Source organism: Prinia subflava, chromosome 5, assembly GCF_021018805.1.
Source record: "Prinia subflava isolate CZ2003 ecotype Zambia chromosome 5, Cam_Psub_1.2, whole genome shotgun sequence".
In the NCBI taxonomy this organism is placed as follows: domain Eukaryota; kingdom Metazoa; phylum Chordata; class Aves; order Passeriformes; family Cisticolidae; genus Prinia; species Prinia subflava.
Genome location: NC_086251.1, coordinates 36,855,192 through 36,881,902, shown reverse-complemented (window position 1 = coordinate 36,881,902; position 26,711 = coordinate 36,855,192). Strand labels below are relative to the sequence as shown.

Sequence of the window (26,711 nt, the reverse complement as noted above, 5' to 3'; positions counted from 1 at the left end):
GGGTTAGGCTGCCAGAGTGCACTGCAGGTGTCCATACAGCCATGTGCCACCATTGATACAGTGATGAATGTCAGCTCTTTGATATTTCCAGCCCTCATCTTACTGCCTCCCTTTTGTCCCCTGCTCTGTTTGAGCCATGAGCTTTGCACTTTTGTCTTCATGAATACAATAAACATATAAAAGGTTGCAAATAATCTGAGAGCTTTTTAAGGCTCAAATATAATTAAGATTGGGGTAGGAATACCCAATATATTGGTGCAGACTATATTGTTAAATGAGCTCCATTTCTAAAAAGAGTGACTATGCACACTCAGATTTGCTATATGCATCGTAATTTAAAAATCTATAATATTTGTGAATAATACCTTGATGATTAGAACCACTGAAAAAGAGAACAGGGGTGGAGGACTATAGTAAGCCCAGATGGAACTTCCCTTGTGACTGTGAGTATAGGCTCTAAGGACAAATTTTGGAGCCTCCTGAGAGGTGTGGCACCTCCTGTCCTGTGAAAACTTCACCACTGAGAAATCGTATATTTTGTACATTTTCTGTGTATATTTGTTAGGTGTGCAGCAACACAGGAAACAAAAACCACTATGGTTTTACAAAATGCCTGTGTGCCTACTTCCCAGTAAAAAAACAGTACCAGACATGCAAATGCTTTAAAACTATAATAGTACACTCCACAGTAAACTATTTAAGGCTTAAGTACCTGTAAAATCTGTCCCTTCCTGCCCAATAAATTTTAGAAAACCTTTTAGCTACAGAGATGGATTTGACTCTCTGTTGTAACTGTCAGACCAGAGCTGATATTCCAGCCATATTGCAGTAAATTTTCCCTCGTGTTAGTCTTTGTACTGACACTTTGATAAACTAGACCTCCAGCTCTGTTGAGAAGTGGTGTGATAGTAATCTCTGGCAAACATCCACAAATGAAAAAGAAAAGTAGGAACACTGGTATAGTGCATTGCTTCCCAGCATTAGACAGAGCTCCTGCTAGAGACAGCTGGGCAGTTCAGCATACTTCTGTCTCCTTTGCACTCTCCCCTACTCTGCTTCTCAAACACACTTTTAATTTTGGGAATCAGAAATGTAATGAGATGCAACCCATAATTTACCATAGCATTAAAACAGGAACTCTGAAATCAATGGTATCCCTCATCCTTTGTCATAAATCAAGAGTATAAAGCTGGAAAATCAGACCCTATAATCACAATGAACCAGAAACACTGAGCTTGATCAAATCAAATCATATATTTTCAATTTATTCTTATAAGTAATATACTTGATTTTTTAAAAATTAATTTAATTTAATTTAATTTAATTTAATTTAATTTTATTTTATTTTATTTTATTTTATTTTATTTTATTTTATTTTATTTTATTTTATTTTATTTTATTTCTCTTATAATGGCTGTTTTGGCAAATCACCTTCACCAATTATGCAGGATGTTTATTCAACCTGCTGAACTGAGGACCAGATCTAAAGTTATTTCTTTGGTTGACCCATTAGTAGTATTTTTTATTAAAAAGAAAAATTTTTAGCTGTCCTTTCCTCAATGTGTGGTGCAATCAAGCTTCTCAGGGGTCTTGTAGCTCTTAGCATGCTGTTAATTAAGGCAGGTGACAGTGATGACAGGTACACTCCCAAGCATCTTCCCATCTTCCTCTCTAGTGATGCACACAATTGAGGTGCCACCAACTGCTTCAAACATCAAATAGAAAAAAAGAAGGAAATAAGAAAAGAAGGAAAGAAGAAAATAGAAAAAAAAGCAAAAAAAGCAGAGGATTGTCTGGATAACTGTCTCAATAACTATACATTTTGTGTGTTTGTTCCTTCTACTGCACTTTGTAAAAGATGAGAATAAAGCCCATGTACAGATGATATAAGAACCAGTGTCTGTGGGACATAAGACTTACATTCTGAGTTTAGATTGATTTATGTATCTATGTGTTCTTTAAATTAGTTCCTAGCTTTTAGAAGTAACACATCAAAATCATGGAAAAAGTGGCTACAGAGTAAAACTTTATGAGAACATCTGAAAATTGACTCAGCTGAATTTTCAGTTCTCTGATGTTTAAAAATGTTTAAACATAACTGAAGATGCATGAAGGCACCTGTTACTGAGCTTTTAACTATCTACATCTGTTGAGCATTTTTAAGCATCCCACTTGGGTCCAGATTTCCAAAAGGACCACAACTGTACCATTTCTAAAAGAGGTAAAGCCCTCCAAAGAAGATATATCAGTCTGTACATGTGTGCATTCTGAGATGAAGGGATTCTGGAATTGATGTAAGTCTTTTAGAGCGTGTAAAGAAAATGCAGGTTAGTTACAACAAATCTTGATCTACAACTGAAAGATTCACCATTGCTAACTTCACTTAGCCTGATATTTTCTCTAAGTAACTTCTAACCATTCATCACTAGAACAATAAATGACAAATGAAAAAATACTTAAAAGGTAAGAAACATTTCATACTTACCTGCAGTTAAAAAAAATAGTATTAAAATAACTCAAATCTATTTTGATTGATAAGAATGGAATTCTTAGATAATCTTGCTCCATATCTTCTCTAATAGGAAAGGGGCCTTTATTAATATAACTCAGAAGAAATAAGACATCAAAATCTAAGATGCATGTCTCTCAAACTTGTTGCAAAATAGTTATTTTCCCCTGTTGAATCCTCAGTAAAAGCAGGATTCCCACCTCCTGCGTCTCCAGGTTTCAGAAGGAGTTGTGAAGATGCCAACAGAGGAAAATAGGAAGAAAAGGAGAGTCTAAGCTCCATGCCTACTCTTGCTCAGCTGTTCATCTCTTGTCAGAGATGTAGAGCTGGATTCTGATTTTTGTGACTGCTCAGGTCAAGGTAAGTTCACAGTAACTTCACGGAAGGGCATGGAGGGTTCCCCTGGCTCAAGAATCAGCAATGTGTCTCCTTGCTGGCTGAAGAGAAGGGAGAGAAATGTTTGCCTTGAAACTAAGAGGGAGAAATGAGAATGCACCTATAGAAGTGTCTTTTTGTTAATGCAGCAACTCCTTGACTTTCTGCCTCCCTCTGAGACAGAGACACAAGATAGAAATTAGAATAGAAAGGAAAACCATGAAGTGTCCCCTGTTTAATCTTTAACTGACTAGTGAAGTCCATTTTCTAATTTTCATTATCTATGTATTTCACTAATACAGGCTAGTGAAGAATTTGAAGAAAAAATGTATTAAAATTATTAAATTTAATTACTCACCAGCTTTCATTAACATTTTAAATGCATAATTTTTATTATTTCTGAATAAATGCAGACAGGACTACATTTTTTCTTATTTTAATGGTCTCTGTGTAAAAACCTAACAGGAATGCTTTCATTGTAAAAAAAATACAAAAGAAATTTTCTATATAAAAATTACCAAACTTTATGTCTATATAAATTACATCTGTGCTCTGAGAGCCTCTTTAATTGTTAAAGTAGAAACAAAATCTTCCCTGCCTCATTCAGAAGCAGAAGGCTTTCTAGCACTTGGATTTCTAGCACTGAGGTATGGGTTATTAAAAAATTATCAACTTACAAGAATAAAGCATAAAAAATATTTATATTATTTTTATGGGTGAGAAACTCCTCTTAGCAGTCCACCCATTTACATAACTTTAATAACTTCCAATTTAAACTTGAACTACTTCTTCATTTGTCTCTACGTTCCAATAGGTAGATCTGAGTACAGTGAAATAAATTTTTCATATTCTGAGCCTGCTACTAGGAAGAACTCCATCTCACACTGCACCAGCTCCATGAAGGCTGCATGCTTGAGCAGCATCCTGCTGCAGTGCATTGCAGCTCATCAGAAGTCCCCATCTCCCAGTCCTGCTAATATGTTAGCCTGGGAGAGACTGAAAAAATTATGAGAAATACAGCAACTTTCCAGTTGTGTGTATCTTAAACCTTCTCTGAGCAATTTATCACCTCTGAAAAGACCACCCTGAGCTAACTCCATGCAGAGAGAGGTCCAGTGTTGTTCAAAGGCTGTCAGAGGTTCAGCCTCCAGGACTTTCAGGAGGGTCACTCCTTGACACCAAAACCTGTCCCTACCAAGTGCACCCACAGCTGCTGCCAGCAGAGTGTGGAGTCAGTGTCCTGTCACAGGAAGGAGCACCTTCCTGAGGGGGCACCAGGCAGAGGCCATTCCGAGCGGGAGCCTGAGCAGGGTGTGGGAGAAGGGCTCTAACAGGAACCAGCAGGTGAAGAGGTGCACACGCATATGCATGTGTCCTGGGTGGAAAGAAAAATGTAACCAAAAATGCATATTCTCTTTTCATCTGTTCAAGTCGGTTGGGAGATATTGTTCCTTATCTCTTGTAACTCTAGGGGGGAAGAGGGGGGATGCCTTCTGTTAATGGGACACCTGATAACACCAGATAAGGCAGTGCCTTCTTATCTCTTCCTCCACCATCCTCCTCCGAGGGACATCCCCTGTGAATGGGCCATTTAAGGCCTCTCACATGACTGATAACATCACCTCATTCCACTGGGAGATGCTCCACCCAGTGGGAGGAGCCAAAGCCTTTCCACAGGTATAAAACCAGCAATCCCAAACACCAAGGGAGCCTGTTTCCACTGGATTCCCAGAGGATGACTGGGCCCTTTCTTGAGGATTATCTCTACTTGAATGGAGCCACATCTGTCACTCTGGGAGGACTTACTTCAGGCTGCTTCCAACACCCTGACCAACAGGGTGTCAGGTCTGCATTCTGACTCTTTCAGTAGTCCTTTTTACTATTGCATTTGTCTTATTTTATTTTTATTTTATTTTTATCTTTCTTGTTGTTTGTTCTCTCTCTATTAAACTGTATTTCTGACTTGGAGTCTCACTGGTTTTGCTTTCAAACCAGCACAGCCTGCTACACTACCATCACTACATCTTCTTCCAAAATGCCCATCCAGTGCATGAGTTTTCTGTAGATTTTAGAGAGGCCCAGCTTTAGAGATTTTTTTTATTTCCAAGCTCTTCCTTGACCTGTAGACTTTCTGCAGTGTTTTAAATGCAGATGTGTGGGAGGAGGGAATGAGCTGGATTTTCCCTTCCTAAATACCCAGGATCCATCAAAAGGCCTTGCTGCACCAGACAAATTAAATAGGTATGCAGTTCTCACTAATATCTTATTAACAGCCATTGTATTTTTGAAATGTAAAAGAAACAGACTAGTGAAACATACTTTCTATCCCTTTTGAAATTTTACTTAATCCTGTTTAAATTAAATTAATCTAGTTTAAATGCTGACGTAAAAGGCACAAAAGGAGCCCCCAAATGCATTTTTATATCATAGCAATTCTTTGGAGCAAAATTATAATAATCCTTACTCATTTTATCATCATGCTAGCAATTTATTATTGCTTTGCTCAAAAGGATTTTAATACAACATACAGAAAGGGCCCTTCACTTCTACTAAAATCATATTTACTAAATCCACCAGTTATTTTCTCAATTTTATTTAATAGGTTGCATTTTTTCCTCCCAGTTTCAGAGTCCTATTTGCACATGTACTGTACATTGACATGAAACAGGAAAATAACAGCTGACAGGCACTGTAGGATTGCAGTAATTATTTTAAAATAAGGCTGATTTGTTCTACTGCTTCTTTCCCTGAGGCCAATAACTGGAGGCTAGTGATACTGAAATTCAACAAGCCAGAGGAAAAACACCTGTTTCATATGATTATTCTCTATTAAGATACAATGAATAATTCAACATTGATATTTTAAAAATTAGCATCCTTATCATCCTTCTCTGTTCCTAAGAAAGTGTCTGTAGAGGAAGAGAGAGGGGTCAGGTTAACCCAAAATATTGGCTGTGTCCTATCAGGTATATTAGTCCACTTTCTTACGCTTACAAAACACACAATTGGGCTTTTCCTGATCATTGAGATAGCAATGACACAGCTTCATTAGAATCATGGAATGGTTTGGGTTGGAAGAGACCTTCAAAGGTCATCAAGTCCCACCCCTCTGTAAAGAGCAGACAGGTCTTCAGATAGGTCAGGTTGCTCAGAACCCATCCAAGCTGACCTTGAATGCTCCCCAGGACAGCATTCTGCTGGTTTTCTACATTGTATTATTATATACATAGATGTAAGTGAAAAATACCCAGCTGGGCATGGTGATGGATTTGTGCAGTGGTCATTCCAAATAAACAATTCTGAAGCTAAGACAAAGTCATTAAGGTGAATTCTACAGTTATATGATCAGTGTTTCATCTGAAATAATTTCCCATTTCACTAAAGTCAACTGGTGAGTTCCTGTTGGGTGCAGTGGAACCTGGACAGATACTATTTAGCAGGTCAGTGATTCAGAATGTCTTCCAATTATTCCTGTATTGCTGAAATTCCATGAAAGACAAGGTAGATCTTGTGCACTGGCACCCCTTTGGGATTACCAAAGCTCAAAAGATTTTAAGGAACTCAAATATGCCAACTGACTAATAAAAAATAATAAGCATACACTTTAAATGTATATCAAGACTGCTTAGCAGGTTGCAGCATTGGGCTTGCCTGAAACAAGAGAAAATTTCTTAGCAGTACAAATATACATTTCTTACCAGTAAATATACGTATTTATTTCTTCTCAAACAGCACGTGAGGCAAGTTGCATGTTTTCACCTTCAAGGATCTACAGAAAGAGAGAAAGAGAAGCTGTATTCATTATTACCAGTAACCATGAAAATAATTGTTTTACATCCTGTGCACAAGCTCCTTGAGCACGAGCTAAGCCATCCAGACTCTGTCCTCATTCAATTTTACCAAGCATCCTCCTGAAATTCAAACTCGGCTGCCGTAAATATAAATCACCAGAACTTCCACTTCTAAAAGCTCATTCACTCAGAATATGACTTACAGGGACAAGTTATAATATTCTCTCTATAGCTCAACACATTTACCAGAAAGACAATCAATAGTACTCATGATTCACATGGGGAAATAATGCTTTTGTTCAGATCCTGCCTACTGGCAGATCAGGCAATGAACTCCGTAGTATTTTCAATGATTTTTAATATCCTTTCACAAACCAATCATTAAAGTCATAGCCTCAGAGGATGGTCTAATCCTGATTAGACCTGTACAAAAATGCTTGTATTCGGGGGAAGCAGACACATTATAGCACTGGGAGTGGTATTTCCAATGGTTTCTGTGTTTTGCAGTACTTATTAAAAAATACTGTAAATATATAAATAAATACTAATTTATTTCTGCAAATCAACATTTCTTCTCAATTCTGTACAAAAAGCTTTCCAGTTGGGTAGAAAATATGTTATCAAAATTCTCACTGGGGAACAGCAAGGAAGTTCCACACAACTTTGTTACTCTTTTTCTACAAAATGCTCACAACTACTTTGCAGGCTGTGTCACAGCACTCCTGAAGTATTGTAGCAGGCTTTGCAATCATAAGTAACTTTAAACCAGCTACAGATAGCATCTCTGGAAATGGCAAGTTCTGCTTTTTTTAGATTTAGGACTTTAAAAACTTTTCACACGTTTCAGTTGGCCTGGTGAGAAGAACTGTAAATGGTCTCTATTTTAATTTTCACAATTTTCTCTAAGATATTTCGAGCAGTATTTTATGATCATAAACATTGTTTGCATGGTTCTTCCAGCAACCAGAGTTTTCATGTTATCAGCCTTCTCTCCATCAGAAAAATCCATATCAGGTCAGAGTGAAGTCAAGTTGAACGAACTTTACCTAGGTCAGGAGTAAAAGGAGTTCCTAATGTAGATGTTGGATTTACATAATCATGTTAAGAAGATTCCTTATTTTTCATAGATTATTTCAATTTTTTTTAGGATTAGACACCATCTTCAGTTCTACAGCTGAACTTGCACAATTGCACAAATTCCTCTGGTTTGTTTTAAAACCTTACTTCATCAGGATCCCCTGTATACTAATACACATATTCACTGAGTCTTTCTCATTTTCTTTTCCCATATAATTTATAAAATTGTGGTCATCTATCATCTCCCAGAAGTTGTCCTACTCTAGCCTCACTCAGAAGGTATGCAAAATATATGGGTCTATAGTCCTGTTCAGTGCTTCTTTTCTAATTCATCTGTATTCATTTAGATATGAAATCACCAAACTTACAGCAATAATCAAGATGTGGGAATATCACATATTTTGTGATACATTTGTTTTGTTCCCAACCCCTTTCCTAAATTTAATTAAATTCTCTTTGCACTGTTGTGCTGTTTTCACAGAGAACCCAACAAGTGTTTCAGAGTATTCTCCTGTGGCACTGTGATTCTGTCCCTTAGATGTCTCTCAGCAGTCTGCTTTGCCATCCAACATCCAAGTCCTCATCATCGCCACAGCATCTGCACTTCTGGTGAAGCAAAGCCACATAATGTAATCTTGCTTCCCAATTGTAACATCTCCCCCTGCAGTGACCTCCTCCATGTCTCATGAGTTGGTTTCACTGTTCTAGTTGATAGGAATATCACCATAATCATGTATGGAACTGTCACCAACCCATCTTTTTGAGTGACATCGTGTGATGGCTGACTCTGAGCATCCACCCAGAGCTTCTAATGACACACACACAGCCAGGCTGCCAGTGACACTTCTTAGGATGATTCCTCTTACATGAGAATCTTATATTTTGATATTTTAAACAATAAGAAATCACACTCTATGGCCTAAAAAATTATATCCCTAGAAGTTCAATGCGTTTGAACTGCTTATTCATAGTAAGGACAGTGGGTTTCAGCTATCACCTGAATCACAAACTATTTCCATGACATACAGATGAGATCATCATATTTCTAGTACCATTACTTTTCCTAAAGAGTTTGGCTGGCAAAATACTGCTGCAAGCTGTGAGTTACAAACATGTGAGAAATAAGAAATACACCACATCATTCTGGACTCATTTTACCCTTCCTAGATTGGTTTGTATTTTTATTGCACCCTTTGCCATTAAATTATTTTAAAAACAAAAAAACAAAAGAACAACAGTCTATCAGAAGACAGCATCATTATACAATAATACCAATTTAAAAATCATTTTGCCTTGAATCAGTTTATTTGGAAAAAAAGAGTACTGGATAATATAAAATAGTGCTTTACACTGAACATCAAAAAATATATTTGGAAGCAGAATTTTACCTCCCTAGCATCTGTGAGGTTTACCTAACTTACTAGTCACAAAGTTCTACCACCTTCAGTATTCTTCCTCCTTAACTCAGTGAAATATTAATCCCTTTTCTGTTCCTCTTTGGTTCTCCTCATTCAGAATATGCCATACATTGAGAACACTATCCAATTTCCTCACATGGTTACAAAAGGAAGGAACCAACCCAGGTTCTCTAGGGCACCTCAGTGCCCCAGGCTAGAAGAAATGGCATGTGATTCTTCTTATGCCTTACAAGAAGACAGTGGCTACCACAAATTTATTTTTAGAGGGGTCAGTAGTATTAAATGCATTCCAGAAATACCTACAGCCTCAAGCCCTTGAGAAGGAAAGTGTCTACTCTCCAGTTTGTGATTTTGATTACATCTGATCCCAGAACAGAGACAATTTGGTGCTTGTACCAAAAAAACCCCAAAAAAAACCAAAAAACAAAACAAACAAACAAAAAAACCCACCAAAAACCCCCAAACAAACAAACAAACAAACAAAACCAAAAACAAACAAACAAAGCAGCCTGGAAAGCTTTAAATCAAAAGATAATAATTCTAGTATTTTCAAGATCAGCTGGCAAATTAGGCAAAAGTTTTAAGCACTAAAATGTTGGATATAGGCATCTAAATTCCACCAAAAGTGCCTAGAAGTCCTTTCTTGGGTCTGGCTCCATATTTCTTTAATTACATGAACCGGAAGGTAGGAAGTCAAAACTTCAGGTGCAAATGTGTCTGGAAATAGAGTTAATCCATCACATGCACATTATGTCATACTGAAACAATATAAGAAGCCTTCTCTTACTTTGAAGAAATCCCAGCTGCAATATTTTAGCTCTACTTTGCAGGCTTTTATCACAGCTTTAATGAAATATACTTGGTTTTGAAATAAAAGTCTGTAGGTTTTCATTAAAAGAATTAGATTCTTGTCTTGCACCGCCTGATCATCTTTAAAATAGGACTTTATTCTCATTATCCTCTGAACAATATATTTCACAGAAATTCATTTTAGTGATACATTTTAACCTGATGTCACGACAGGCTCATTATCAGGAGTAGTATGCTAGCAGGCAAAGATGGATTATCTAAAAAGCAGGCTCATGGGAGGGAAGTTTAAAAGATTAGGCTGTCTCCTGGGTAAAGGGTCTTTTCACCAAAGTCAAGAGCCTTTGGAAATGCTCCACAGTCACTTTTTAATAGAAAAGATTCTGTTCTACAGAAGAGGTGATAAATACCACAAGTGTAACTTCTTAGACCATTATTTATTAGTAGGAGGTAAACACACATCTAAATAGAAGGCAACCCAGAAGGTAACTGCCTGCCTTCTGTGGCCCCAGCACTCTGGCAAGCACCATGCTCTCTGAGTGGGAAGAGGTCAGTTTCCCCTGAAAATTTTACATTTTGATGAGATACATGGAACACATTAGGAGCATTAAAGAGAAAATCGTTGGAGTTTACTGCCCCTGGTTAGAACTCTACCACTCCAGATAACAGCCTACTGAATTCCTAACCGGTCAATTCGCACCAAATCCCATCCTGCTACCTTTGGCAATTACGGTGTTGGCTTTTGCATCCTGCCTCCTGCCTTTGGCACTTTGTGGCAGGGCTCTTACACGGACTTCTCCTGCAATGGAGATGATACCCCTGGGGTTCTGACCCCATCCCTCAAGCAGGAAAATGCTGCCCACCCTGTGCCCATCTGCCAAAGCGGCAGAGAGCACCAGCAAAAGACTTGAAAGGGTCGTTCCTCAGAGAGCAAGACTACACTCTCCACTGTCATCAGTGTCTGTGCACCAATATCCACGTTTTGTGCAGTTCCACCACCCTCAGCCAAACTTCATCTGAAAACTCATAATCAGATTGAAGGCTGTGAATGGGGTTATTCATGGCTGGTGAGGGAAAAATTGATACCTCACAATACTGTGCAGCCAGCCCTGCAGTCTCTAGTAGCAGTGCCTCTCTAGAGGGAAATAGGGAGAAACTTCAATAGGAAAATATAGTATTTGCTTTAAACAATCTTAACTGAGGAAGAATTACTGATGCAGCCTAGTGACTTGATTAAATTGGAAATTAAACAGGCTTGAGAAAAATCTGTCTCGGGCAGTTCTTCAGAGAGAGAAAAGAGCACGTCAATATTTTTGCAATCTCTCCAGCACTGTGAACCACTAGGAATCAGAAGACTGTCCTTATAAAGATGAAAGTGCAGGGAAATCTATGAACTAAACCTTGATGACACAGAGATTGTTAAATTAAAAAAAAAAAAAAATTAAAAAAAAAATTACAGCCTTGAAGAAAAAAAAAACCAAGAGAGAATATTTAAAACTTTTTAAAGTATTGTTGAATATGTATGGTTTCCATAGGAAAATAATAAAAACAAATTTAAAAAACAAGCCACACTAGAAGAAAAATACTTTTCAGGAAGAATCTGGAGAATCCAAAATGTCTTATGGGAGAGAGACATGAAATGTCTTCTCTACAGAAGATTTATATAACAGGGGAAACTCCCAGCAGGAGACCACCTCTGTGATTAAAACCCAAAAAAAACAGTATCAACAAATTCCACTAGTTGTCAAATGTTTTTCATTACTTCCGCAGTGGAGGCTTCTGCCTTGAACTACAAAAAATGCTTTGACAAATAGCTTCCAAACACTCAGCTTGAGGAAGCTACAAAGTTGTTTCATTTATAAGCAGAGACTACAAATTACTGGCAAAAAATGTGGCTCCCCAGCTGCAAGACAAAACACCCCAAAATAGCACACTCAATTAGGTGGGATTTTTGAAGGAGTGGTTGGTGCCCAGCAAGAATAAGGGAGCTGATTAACATAATGTGTCAGGCAAAGCACACTGAAGAGCCAGCTGCAGATTTTGTAACAGAATGAGGCAACAAATTTGAAAGGATCTCACTCTTTGAGATCATAAACCATTGAAATATTTTATTGATGGTGGTGGTTAAACCTCTCTGCAAACTCAATGAACACTAGAGACTTCTGTAGAAAATATTTTATCAGCAATCAAAGCAGAGATTTCTCAACTTTCTGTCTCCCGTTGCTCCTTCTCATTTCCTTTGCCTTTCCCTGTATACACATGAAGTGGAAAAAGGAATAAAAAATCTGGATATGCAGGTAATGCCCAAGCATGCGCGTAAATAGCTTGTATTAACTTTGAAGAGCACTGCTCAAAAATAGACAGTTTTATAGAGATTTAGATTTTCTGAATGGATATTTTTCCATTGGAATTTGTAATCAAACCTTAATTTAAAATGAAAATGCATTAGGGTTAATCTTGATCTGTAAGTTTTAGCTTCTTTCAGAAAGAGTAATAAAAAGAACTAAAATTCTCACAGAAATTGAAATAAAACTAGTATGAACACAAATCCTTGTGTTGTACAGTTAACATACTCAGTTACCTTTTAATATCAGGAAGCTCGTTTAAACAGAGTGACTGGAGATCCACTATCTTTTCTAAAAGTTAACCACAAACTGTCTGTGAATTTAGGCCAAAAATATCCTGAATGGAGTGACAAACTGTGGAATATTTAGTCTCTGTAAAGGAGAATGTCTATGTTTGTTCTTTGAATTTTCTCCAGTTTTGCTTCCAGGCACCAATTTTGCACCCTTTCAGCAGAAATTTTGAGAATACAAAATAAATAAATAAATAGCAACCCAAATTCCATAAATAAAGCATGACTTGCTCAAGATATTTAATTTTTTAATCAGATTTTCATTGAAGAGGTGTCAGTAGAGAAATAGTGCATAAGAACAAGAATGTGGTTTATTCTGTGACCTTGAGAGAATTCTCCCTGACTTTCTTTGCTACACTTCAACTCAGCAATACTTAAGAGAACATCCTTGAAATGCCTCTCTACTAGAACTGAATAACAACAACTCCTCACTTGCCTGCAGATGCTGCTACAGCCAGCATCTCTGCCAGATACACAGAGAAGTGTTGCAAAACTTGTTAGGAGGATACAAAAGGAAATTTTCTCATTAGGGTCAGGGTTGATATTACACAAAGATAATGGTAGGATTTCAAACTGCAGCAGAAAGTCCATCAAAGAAATTGCCATCTATTGTTTTCTTTTGGATCTGGAACAAGTGATGTAACTTCCACCACAAGAGAAATGAAAATATTTAAGAGCAAACCTATCCAATTATTCAGATGACAGAAAAAACAGCAGCCAACACAGAGAATACTGCTAAGGAACAAGTGACAAAATGAGATCTAGTCAAAACCACTTTTCCGCTGACCAAGATTATTTAGAGGAAATTCTGTGTACATAAAGAGAAATTTGTGGCTTTGGAAGGAGACAAATTGTAAGTGACATTAGCCTTTCAAGCAAAAAGACTGAGAGAAATTCCACTGATAATTCAGAAGCCTGCTATTCCCCAGTACAATAACCAATTGATATTTTAACCAAATAACTGTTAAAGCAACTGGACAGAATTCTGTTTTAAGCTTGGTTTTGTTATTAGTGAAGACATTCAGAAAAGAATTTGGTTGCAGGAACCTGTGAATTGAATGGTCTGAAGCTGATGCCATTTAAATGGAATGGAAGAACAAACAAGAAGCATGGGTTGTAACTCAGTAAATTGTAATAAACTGGGGCATTAGCAGAGGCTGAAATAAAGCACCCTGGAGCTCAGGGCAGGCTGCAAAACCAAAGATATTGAGTTAAGTTTGTCTAAGCAGAACTAACTGCTGCAGTTAGAGCGGTGCAAGAGTAACCTAAATCAAAGCTGCCAGGAATGTTTACATTATTATTACTGCAAGGGTTGCAATACTCATAATAGTGACATCTCCAGGCTTAGAAGGACAAACGTGAAGGAAGTGAGGGGACTAGTGAAATCAGCAAGGCAAAACAGCTCATCTCTATCTTCAGGAAGGTAGGAGTGTCACTAAGTCAGAGGGGCCAATCTTATCTGGAATTTATATACTAAGGCAGAATTTTGTAAGAAAAATCTCAAAAACATTACTGAAGATAAGGAAATGACAAAAAAAACCCCAACAGTCAGCCAAGAAACGAATATTTTTCTGGTCAGGAGATGTAAGAATACAGTCAATATATTCAATATTCAAAGAAAATTAAAAGAATGTCTTTTAGTCATAAAACTGAAAAGCAGAGAAAGAGAAAATTAGGCTGATTATACATGAAGGGAAAGTTATTAAAGGACACATAGGTACATTCCTAAAATTAAGTAAGGACAGGTCAGAAAAAGGGTATGGAACTTGTCTTGGAAGTCAACGTCCACATCTGAAGGGCTCTATCATCTCTTTAGCTGAATTTCAAAAGGAGGGAGACAGAAAATTCCAGATCTGATACCAAATATTAGGAATAAATTTATTAAATTGGATGCTACTAATTAACCAGAAAATCATGTATGAGATAGGTGTACATGAAGTAGCAGGGAAGGAGAAAAAGGAGTGGTTGGGACCACCATGACACGCCCATTAGACTGAGCCAAACAAAATGCAAAGCTGTAAAAAGAGTTTTGAAGGGGAAAACAATAAGACTTAAAGGTGCAATGAAAATGGAATGGAATAAAACATGAGCTTACTCAATAGTTAAATGCTAACAAAAGCTTATCTTCCTTTTCCAAGACAGCCAACTCTAGCCAAAGGTAATGCAGTACACCCACCCTGATTAGAGGTCAGTAAAGCAGTTGATTCAAAAAATCAAATGAGAAATGACTAGTGGTGCTAGAGAAAATGTTCCTTTTAATGGAACTAGTACTGTTGATAATGATGTGTAACAATCTTTTCTTCTGAGAAAGACACTCAGAAAATGGAAGATCAACTCATAATTCCTGGCAAAGTAGAAAATTATTTTGAAAGCAATGCTCAGCCTGAATTTTCATCGTCTTGGTACCTGAATTCCCAGACAGAGAGCAGTTGTCTTTAGTAAAGGCAGAATTTGTTGCTGTTTGCATACTTGATTATGACCACATAAGACACAAGAGGAGAAATAAGACTATTGTGCCAATTATAACAGAGGTACTGTTTATTTGGCTTCTCCTTCCTCTTCCCATTGTTAGCAGAATGCTGTTGAGGAAACTAGAATTTACTGCCAGTTGCTCCAGCTGTTTATTTTCTGTCAAACACTTCAGGGGAAATACTTACCCTTTGTTAACACACTTGTTTGATGCTCTACCCAGACGTCCATGATGGCACAGCCTGGCAAAGGTGGTTGACACTGCCCAGGATTTCTCTAGCTGAGGCAGCTGGCTCTTAGCCATGCCTTTTAGCTCACCTGGGGCTACCAGTCAATGAGAGGAGCTAAGGGTAACTCGAGCTGTCACCCATACTTAGCAGAGCACAGACCTGTCTCCCATTGAGCTCCCTTTCTAAATGTCATTTATTTATCTACCATTTTGGAGGAGTAACAACTGTGAGAAAACCCTTCTAGGGACTGGCAAAATGTCTCTCTCACCCTTGTACATGTTTCTGTTTGTCCTAATTTCTATGTGAGAGCCACAAATAACAACCAATCCACCAGTCTGGGCACGTTAACAGATTGCCAGGCAGAGGACTCGATGTGTATGCAGCTGCCATGGAGCAGCACATCCCTTCCACAGAGCTTTATGATATCACATGACTCACTGGAATTTTTAATTTTTAATTCCCTTAAGAGAGAAGAAAATAGCCATTCTGCAAAGAAAATAATGTATAAATGCATTGCTAGGTTTTACTTACAGAGTTGAGCCTTTGTTGTACTGTGAGTCTTACCAAGTACATACTTTTACAGTTACACATAAGTTACAGCAGCATTCACAAGGGGGCCGTGCACACTGACATTGAGGTAATGCAGCCATTGCTGGCATGAATAAACCAAGGAAGTAAAAGAAATTGCAGATACTAAGAAAAATGTCCTTTTTTTCCCCCAAAGAAAACTAGAACATAAAATAATACTAGGAACACCTGGAAGCAGAACATCTCTAAGGTAGGAAATTCCTCCTGAAAGCAAACTTCCCATTTGGGCTAACCCTAAATTCAGAAATAACCCCCCAAAAGCAGGGGAATTTAAATTAAAGCCAGAGTAACATAGAAAGCCTCTGGGATATATTGTCAAAGTGACTCATGAGGTTTAAAGTCAATAGAAGTTGACGAGTGAGATCAAAATTCTATGTAGTAGTTTAAAAATATACCCTAAGGTACTAAGCAAAGAAATCAAGAGCTAATCCCTGCATACAAATACCATGCTGCAAACATTACTTCTGCTTTTTTTAAGAAAAGGTCACAAAGATTAGACTTTTCTGCCTGTCCTGGAGGGCAGAAAATATTTGGAAAGAAGCCTGGCCTGCAGAGAGAAGCAGTCCAAACCTGATGGTTTAAGTGAAGTTTTTGTAGTGTCCAGGTCTCCTTTTACTCTTCTTCTCTTCAGATTATGACAACCATTACTACTGATATGGCTATCTGTAAAGCACTGCACACCTGCTGCGTATGGACTTTCAACTTCTCAATCCATGTACAAATCTAAGATGGCTTTTCTTCTCACTTCTCCCTTCCCTTATTGTCTTAAAGCAGGGACATGTAATAAAATGATCTGTGGCTGAAATCTTTCTGAAATCAAGACACTTCATTGTCAAACATATGGAAAATATTATTTGGTTTACAACTGATTTTTTTTAAGTATTTATTTTTTTGGATTGTGGCACAATCAGGGAACCAAATGAAATTTCAAGTAATAAAAAGCCCAGAATGCATGCAAGCATCTAACAAAACCTATTCAACTGTTTGTTCTTCTGAGTCATGCTGCAGTTGGGAATGAGGCAGAGACAGAAAGATGACCTTTCTATTTACTGAACTCAGTGCTGCTGGTGCTTAACAGAACTTGTATCCTTTCAGTAACCATTTTACTTCAGTATCATTTTCTGTGCTAATTTCTCACACTTCTTATTCAACATGGTCAGCAGTACGAAACTGGGACACTTCCTTGTGGACAGTTTCACCTGCCTCAGTTCAAGTTTCCCATCTGGGCTCTCAGGATGCTGACTTTTGGCATGGGAATGGCTTTCTGGGCTGTGTTCAGCCCAGGCTGAGATCCCCGGGCGATAACTGAGCGCAGCCCTGAACAATGGCTGGCTGCCTCTGCGGGGTGGGACACACGAGTGGGCTCCCTCTCCCCTGCTGAGAGATCCTGACTTGTTTCTCTCCAGGAATGTACTGTGTGTTTATAGAGCAATTGTTGCAGTGGATAAATAAATAACCACATGCTGCAGACTTTGGGGCAGCAACAGCATAAATGGTCACTTCCTCAGTTACTTCCTATGAGCGTGGGCATGTTATCCTCATCATAAGGACTATAGGCAATGATAAAATATACTGCTATTCCAAAAAGCAGGAAAACTTCATTCATCTTCCTAAAATTCAGGATCATGTCTTTAAACTTTAAACTGCCTGGTTATTTTAGCTGCAAATTATTGCTTAAGAAATTGTTCCGGCATGAGGAATCTCTCATAGGTTGCTGCTGTGATAGTCTGGTTTTGAAAAGCAACATTTGAAGGACAAAGCCAAGCAAATTACAGCAGGACAGCACTCCTCTAATGGCAGCATTTCCATCTCTTACCTGCAAAGGCACTTCTTGAACTGGACAGGCACTGAGAGGTTTTCCAAAGGAATATTTCTAGATAATATTTCTAGCAGGGCTTTAGGATAACGTTTTCTCATAAAAGGAAAGTTTCAGTTATTGTCTTTGTCCAAATCCCACTCAGATGAAGCTACTAAGACAATGTCCTTGATTTAGACTTATAAGATTGTGATATTCAAGTCACAAAGGAGCTTCTCTGACATACAACACTGGCATAAAAGCCATTAGGTGGCCAATTAGTGAAGAGTAACAGAGCATGCAGTCCTGCCCCAGCTGCTGTTGGACGTACCGGGGCATGGGCACCCAGCCTCTCTGCTCTGTCATACCCCAGGGGCCCTTGGCACAGGTGCTGCCTCCGCTGCCGAACCCTTGGAACACAGTCCGTCCACAGTCCCTCTGGAGAGGCGCTGAGAGCTGGGGCGGGCAGCCCGTGCAGCACGGAGCCCTTCCACGGGAGCTGTGCACAGCAGCCTCGGGAGCAGCAGGTGCCGCCGGGCGCAGCAGCTCAGCTCAGCTCCCAGGGGATGGGCTAATTGGGCCCTGGCAGATGGCAAGCCACACGGAGAAGGAGTTGCCACAGTTAATGGAGTCCAAGCAGGCTTTAACAAACAAGTGCTCTTAAGACCATTTTATGCACGGCTCTCTTATGGGCATGAGTTTGTTTTACTCATGAGCAGTGCTAAGTGTTGCACAGGAAATTCTATGTAATGCCCCAAAAAATCTATTAGGTAAGTTAGACCACTTTTCTGTTACTAATCCAACTCACAAAATACCATTCCCCCCAGAAATAAAAGGTAAATTGATTTCACCATACACATTGCTCCTAGTTCAACCTTGGTGGAACTAATCTGCTCTCCCTGACAAGTGCTGTGTGTAGCCTCACTAGCACTTGTGCAGCAAACACAGCAGTGTTACTTGGACAGTAAAAGCTCTGCCCAGGCTGACAGAACTGTGCCATGGAGTTCAGGTGTGGGTGTGAACCCTGCAGGGCTCTGGGGCAGCAGGTTCCCAGAGCCAGGGTCCCAGGCACGCTGTAAAGTGGAGTGCAGAGGCTGCTCCCTGTGTAAAGCAAAGCCAGCCTTTAGCATCTAGAAAGTCTTTTTGTTGCGTCACTGATTAAATGGTGATTGCTGCAGACATGAACTTACAGGAAGCCTGGAACTGACACAGTGAATATTGTTGCCTGGAATTAATGGTGAGATTCCTGATAGAAAGAAAAAAAATCTATTTTAATCCATTTTCTAATCCATTATTTCATTTCAAGTACTCTATCCTTCTACTTCATTAGCTATTATTAGTGACCCTTTTACTTTCTGCTCCATTCAAAATGAAACAATGTTTACACTGATTAAATCCTGCCAGCAAAAAGTTTGCATACAGGGAGTACTTGAGGCCAGCTTTCACTTATCACTTCAGCAGAGCTCTTTCTCCTACATTCAGGCAGATGTTCAGCCTTTCCATACTACCATTATGAATACTGTAATCATAAATATATATGTCTACATACACATACATAACTTTTGTTTTACATGTAAAATGACTAAATGGAATTTTATTTTTAAACAACAATGTTAGCTTTCATTTGCAGTGAGGCCTTCTACCACACCTGGTACATGTGAAAGGGAAAGAAAAGGAGACTTAGAGAACAATCTGCAATAGCTGCAAAGCTACAATAGATGACTAAGCTAATGGATGTGCTGTGTGTAGAGTTATATATATATATATGCTTGCATAATGTATATGTATTAGAATATATAAATATATTAGAATAAATAAGTTTATGAATGCTAAATAGCATCTAAGTTTTTACTTAAATATGCATGATAATGATTAGAATCTTTAACTAACATTTATGACAATTAACTAATGCCTAGTTATACAAATTAATGTCTCTTTTCTCATCTATAAGTGAACAGCAGCTTTGTTTTCAGCTCTCTTACAGTTAAATTACACATTTCAAAAGTAGTTTTGTATACCTTTGTATTTATTTACTTAATGCATTTAAAAGTAGACTGTAGTTCTTCCCCTGCATTTGAAATGCAAAGACTTTAGAGGCAGTCAAATATTATTGTGATTTTGTGATTAAAAATTGACATTAATTTCCCCACAGACCGTTCACCTCTAGGAAAAAAGTTCATACAGTCGGTATTTTCTCCCCTGCACAGTGATGTTCTTATTTTATCTGACATTCACTAAAAATAAATGTGAGTGAATGAAGGATTTAGGTCACCTAGTGACATTACCGGTGCTAGAAGAACATTCAAGAAGAAGAAGCTGCTGCTGGTGCACAGCGAGTTCACACTGTAGTTGAAGTGCCAGGCTGGGCGCAGTGCTGGGCTGCAGCACCGGGGCAGCCGAGGCTGCGGCGGGCACTGCACTGCCCAGGTGTTCTGCCAGCTCCCTTCGCAGTTTCAGAGCTTCCTGTGGAGTCAGGAGCTGTGCCAACGTGCACATCTTGTTTGCAATAGACAAACCTGATATGGATAGTTTTATTTATTTGGGGAAGCAAAGACTTCATCATAAAGACAACAAACTGTTAGCTATGACACTGGGTCCAGATGGGGGAACACTGATGAGCCTTGACCTTCGTATCTGTGATGAGTGAGCAGTGTGTAAAGAAGAGGAGGCCTGCTCCCTGAGTGCAATGTATTCTTTTTAATAATCCTTGCCTCCTTACTCAACTGGTCTTTTATCATGGCAACATTCCGTGTGTTTGAGAAGACTTGTTGTTTGGTGTTCCTTGTCTTGCACCTGTGACTCCAAAGGTGCAGTGTTCTTGCTAACAGACCAGTATGTTCTGTGTATAAAACTCACACAAGCTCTTCTGAGTTAGGAAACAAGTTCAGGATCCAAATCTAGTTTCCTGCACATACACCCCTGCCAGTGCTTTGGGGAAAACCCTTCCCAATTGTAATTCTTGCAGTGCTTTTACAGACATCTCTGGATTTATGCCATCACATTCATCAAAGCTGCTGCACACTGAGTTTGTAGGTGTGGTGGTAAAACAGCATACACTAATATCTCACATTGCTGGAGCTGTCACGCCAGCCACAATTGGCCCAGCTCATATGAAGCATTACACAGCCACAAAACAATCAGAGTGACCCAGAAAAACTGCATGTACAGTGATCTTTATATAGCCATCACACCAGATCTGAATTCAGCCCTGTGCCTGTTTGATAAATGATGCGCTTCATATTACAGTGTTTGATTCACTGGGACGAGAGTCACGTGCTGAAAACTCTGTGAGTCAAGAAGCTTTCAGCACAGGGAGGGAACGCATCAATAATGAGAGAGCAAGGACAGGTCGCTTGGAACAGCAATGTGGGACCTCACAAACTGCAGGCAGGATGCAACACTTTTGCCAAGGTATAGGAGGGGCAGGGATCCTGTGTGTGCTGTTCTGTACTAGTTCAGCAGTGTGAGAGATCACATTTTCTTTGCGTGCTGAACAAAAATGACCTGTGAAAAATTGGGAAGGGAAGACATTCAGCAAGGAGTTTTCTGTTTTCTACCTTTCACACCGCAGATATCCAAGAAGGAATTAAATCCACTCACCATGGGAATCATTTGTAGCTCTGTATCAGCCAAATTAATGTGAGCAAGGCAAGCGAAAGCTACGCATGCAGATCTGCTTACCTCGATCTACCTAGTGGGCAAAGGTGAAGAAGCCTCCTCATATCAGGGCTCTCCAGGACTCTTCCTCTTGAAAGCAAAAAATTTCACTGAATATACACCAACAGGTTTGGTCTTCCAACACCCTTCTCAGGAATTTTACCAATGGAATGCAAAAGCAAGTGCCAGAGAGTGCCTCAAGGACAACTTCAATCCACCTAAGTCTTTCCCCGTTTTTCCTGTTTGTGTGTTCCTAGCCTTGATCAGCTTGACCAGAAAGCTAATCTAACCATGAACTAATGACTTTTCCTGTAGGATGAGTTTTCATCACTTCTCTGGAACTATTTGTTCTGCAACCACATGAGCAGCAGGGCAAACACAGGGTCAGAAGTGAGCACAGGATGTCAGCAAGTTCAGTCTATCTCCTGAAATGTTCTGGATGGGCTTATTCAGTCTCTTCAGTTTCCTAACACTTTGTAAGGCAAAGTCATAACCCGTCTCAAAGAAATTTTTCTCAGTTGTTGCAATACACAGCTCATCAGATAACTGATCAGTGCTCATACACATTAATTATTCTGAGACTGTTCTCAAAAAATGAATGTATTTATGACCTGGTTGTCTAATGAAGCTCATATGAAATTAATAAAAATGCAAAACATATACTCATCACAAAGTTGACTTGAACAGAAGAATCTAATTTCTTTGGCCATAGCAAACTTCACATGTCTCCTGGCCAGCATTATGTGTGTCTCAGCTCTGTGCACAGTGATCTTTTCACAGCACAGCAGCTGCCATGCTGACACGTGCAGTACCCTGACCACCAAAATGACTGTCTGTCCTACTGAGGCGCTCCCACTGCCCGTGAACGCTTCATTGAATTCTGATGACACAAGATTTTATTGTGATCCTGATGGACTCTGTTGATTGTTTTGTTTTTCACAGAGGTGAAATCTAAAACAGAAATTCCATTCTGAACCTCAGATACATAATAGCAAAAGATCTGTAGTGAGATGCTACATTTCACAAAACTGAAGGCTGTAAAAAATCAGGCTTTAGAATCCTTCTCTCAGGCATATAAATTCCTGCCTGCAGTTTTGTTTTCATTTTAGTGATCCAAACAGTTTCCAAAAGAAGGACAAAGCTGAAAACAGAGTCCTTCTGTTTAATGCTGTAGGATGTTTTTAGGCAGCTGCTAAAACAATGGCAAGTATCATCTCTGTACATGAAGATAGTTTCTGGACCTAATGCTGCTATAACTATCAATACTTTAACCATGAAAGTATTTGGTATGAGAGGAGAAAAGAGGGGAGACAGAGGGCATGAGGCCTGTCAGAGAAGAGGCATTATACATTTTAATGTAACCTGGCTAAGGAGAAGGAAAGCTTCCCTGAGTGACAAAAATTTTTACTAAGTTCAACCTTTTGGAAATAAATTACTACTGTGCTTCACTTTAAATGACTGTATAAAGTTTACAAGGATGTTTTAAGGTACCTTGTTCTTTATTTCCTGTGGCTGTAAATGCCACTTCAAGAACCAGAAAGTAAAATAAAAATTCTTGGTAATTTTGCCCAAGGAAACACTGTTTTTTATCCAGCACACCACTAGAGATGAGTTTAGTCTTTTTAGCTGTACTTTAATAGTGCATAGGCAGGAATAAATCTGTGAGGGGTTTTTTAAACCAGTTTATACATTTAGAATTAGATTTGCTAAAAGTCTTCAAGTGCAGATACGTAAATGAAAACACCCAGTGTCACATGGACATGAAGATCCTGTTCAGCAGTGCTCTGCAAAACAAACCCAAAAACCCAGGGCCTGAGAAAGCATCTACCTTGTGGCTAAGAAACCACAGCACCCCGCAGACCCTCAGTGTGTTGGTGCTGAGCACAAGCTGCTTCTCACTTCCATATTCAGTGCATTTCTGAAACTCCCCTGCCAAAATAGCACCCATTTCTCTGTCCAGGGTAAGAATTCATGTTGCATGTAACCCATTTTACTCTCTTCTTCTGTGTATGTGTCTGAAGCAAGGCCAGGCAAGTGGAAAGAAAATGTATGCTTCTCCTTACTGAATCCATTTACAGCACTGGGAGAAGCAGAAAGCAGTTTAGCATCTAAGCGATTTTCCAAACCCTGAAGAAGGATTTCTGTGTTGGAAGCCCCGTTTGCTTTCCTTCTGTTCTTAGACTGCCACAGCCACAACAGCAGCATTACTACAGCAGAGCAGATACATCATGTGCAACATAACCACAGCACACACATAAAACAGCTAACTGCACTGAAAGGAGCACTACACTGAGAGGGATCCATTAGATACCTCCCAATAATATTAATTACATTAAATAACAATATTCATGCAGTTCTTCAAGGCCTGCATGTAGGAAAGCATTTTTAGAAACTCAGGAACCTGAACGTATTAAACCAGGTATGGGTGGTCATATCTATTCCCAGGTTTGTTAGATTTCTTGCAAGTTTGGAGGGCCTGCAAGGACAAAGCTGCAGCCTTGCACAGGTGTCTAAGCAGCCTGCAGAGCAGAGGAGGGAAGAGGCCTTTCCATGCAGACCACAAAGCCACAAGGCAGCTCCTACACCCTGCCCTGCCCTGCCTCTCCTCCCTGTTCAGCAGGGCAGGAGCTGTGCCCGGGCACAGGGAAGGAGCTGCTTCCCAGAAGCAGAGGATGTTGGCAGCTCGGCCAAGCCCTGCCGTGGGGGAGCAGAGGACACACGGGGAGTCTGTGTCACTGCTCAGGTCAGTGCTGTGTCTGTGCTGCTGCCTCCAGTTCCCACATACACACACACGGCTTCCACGTCCTTCATCTTGTCTTTTATGAGATGGGCTGAATACAGCTGAAAAATGTGTGGTTTGGGGTTTGCATTGAGGCCAGTAGATTTCAGCTCCTGAGAAGTCAAGATGAGGAGAGAGATTTAATCTGTACCCACACGATTCAGACACAAACACACACAGATATAATATAGCATGCTGACAACAAATGTCAACATTTAGCTATTCCACTCATAAAGAAAAGTAAACCTCTTTCAAACATACAAAAGATCTTCTTTACAAGCTTATTTTTTTCTTTTTTATGATTCACTTAAAGAAGTGATCAAAATTATTTTCTTACTCTCTTCCTTCTCAAGTACTGTTCTTATTACCAGTGTTTCTCATTATCAGAGCAGATATGAAAGAAGCACTGTGAATAAACAGAAGGGAATTTGGACTTCAGGACACACTTTACTGCAGGCTTTTATCATCCAATATAGTTTGCTAGAAGGCATCTTTTATGCCACTATTCTTTCCCCAAAGACATTCCTCATTACTGAATGCTACATGTTGCACTGTTGGTCTGGAAGAAACATTTCATTAGCTACAATATCACTATAGATTGCATCTAGTTGCCATAGAAACTTTAGAGAAGAAGCTTGGGTTTAACCCTTGGAATAGACTGGATTTTTCATCCTTATAGCATTATAACTTAAAAAGATACCATGCCTTTTATTGACCTATATTTTTCAGTATAAAAGCTGACAGCTGCTGATAATTCATATAGAGTTGATGACTGTGAAATAGTTTTATTACAGTAGCTACTACTTAACTGAGACAATGCATTGAGAGACAAAATTGCTGTTGACTTCTCTGCAACTGTGATTTCAACCCCAACCACTCAAGGTAGAAGGCAGCTGTAAAAGTGACACAGAAAACTCCTTTTACTGGTATGTTTTGGTGTCAGAGAGAGCGAGCCAGCACATGTGGGTGCTAGGCATGGCTTTCCCACAACTTCCGTTGGTCACAATTTGTTTGTTGAATGGGTGTAAGAACACTGCCAATTTCTGACGTGCTTAGAGATCCTCAGGTAGAAGGTGACTGCTTATGGACACTAGTTTGTTTTCTTCACATAATAGAGGAGGCTTAAATAGATGTTTTTCTTCTGCAAGAAAAAACAGCCCTTCAGCCCAAAACTACAGATTAATCCACACATCAGGTTTGCAGCTCCCTAAGCAGCAGCACGGCTACTAAAATGGCACTTTTTATAACGAAGACTGCTTCCCAGTGTGCATAGAGACACTAAACTTCATGGTATTTTCACACTGGAGCAATGCACTGCTGTGCTCCAGATCACACCCCTTGATCTGATAGCTAAATAGCTTGCTCAGCAGAGAAACATCAGCTCTCTCTGAAACTGGAGCCACAGTTCCATATCTGTCTGCACTTCAGACCTGAGCAACAAAGCATTTTTTCTTTACTGGTTTCACTCCCGTAAAATGACAAGCCTGAAGATTATGGCACTATCCCACTCACATAAACGTATGGGTAAATTGTGCAGTGGATGCTATTATCACTCAATAAAGAGTTCCTTCTGCCTTACTAGGCTACATAAAAATGTGAAAAGCCTAGTCTCCAAAAGGTCTCAAGTTCTCCATCTCCCTTTTTCTTGTGTTCTCGTTTCTTCTTATTAGAAATACACCAGCATCAACAAATGATAGTTTAAGGTTACAGCAGTGGAAGGGCCTGGCTTTCTCTCCTGCCAACATTCTTTGCAGGGTAGCTTCTGCACACTAGCACTTTTGTTCTTTTTGCTACAAGCTCCTTTCAATTTGTAAAACTCAGACTCTAGTTACAGCTGGTTTTGTTCCGAAAGAAAAACTGGAGGGGGATGTGTGTGCATGTGTAGAGATGGGAGAGCTTGTGCCCAGGCAGTTTTGTGACTATTCTATGGCAGGATTGTGGTGGGGTTATATTTAGCTTGATAACAGAGGTTTTGTTATTACGATCCTTTTAACTACATTGCACAGCCCTTACTCATGTTGGTGGACCAAGTAGCATCACTGAAGTCAATGGGCCTGTGGTGCTTTATTATTTCAAATCACATAAAGATCACTGAAATAGGAATGATCATAATGAAACACTTTCATCGTGAAGTCAATGGCTCTATTTGTACAAATGTTCACAAGCATGAATGAGAATTGCACAATTTAGGCCAATACATACTTTTTTCTGACAAGTTCAGTATCTTTTCTTGATAAAAAGTCCATGAATAGCACTGTCTCACATGTGCAAACTACACAATAAACGTGGTTCTGCTTGGAATATCTAATTTGTTTCAGTGGCATTGCTCCAGAGGAATGTATTTAACTCTTTGGAGACACTATTGGATTAGGACAAATCTGATGCTTTTAGCTGATTGACTAGGGAAGATTCAAAATAAAGGATTTTCTGTCCTTGAGAAACACTGGCTTTAAACAGCACTATGTCATTTACAATGCCTTGCAGCTGAAGCAGTACCTTAAAATGGCGCACCTATGAAAATTCACATGAAGGAAACAAGACCCGGTATGAGAATTCCTATTAGAGGACAGTTATATAGTTT

At 39.2% G+C, this 26,711-nt stretch overlaps 1 long non-coding RNA gene across 1 annotated transcript in view; it reads right to left on the bottom strand.

The window, feature by feature from the left end:
• Positions 1–235: 235 nt before the first annotated feature.
• LOC134550598 (uncharacterized) overlaps positions 236–26,711 on the bottom strand; it is a 38,226-nt gene continuing 11,750 nt past the window's right edge. Inside the window, exons 2-3 of the long non-coding RNA XR_010080368.1 lie at positions 6,583–6,653; positions 236–1,702 (exon numbers count right to left, since the gene is read on the bottom strand). This is a non-coding gene — a long non-coding RNA (uncharacterized LOC134550598). The remainder of the gene's footprint in view (positions 1,703–6,582; positions 6,654–26,711) is intronic.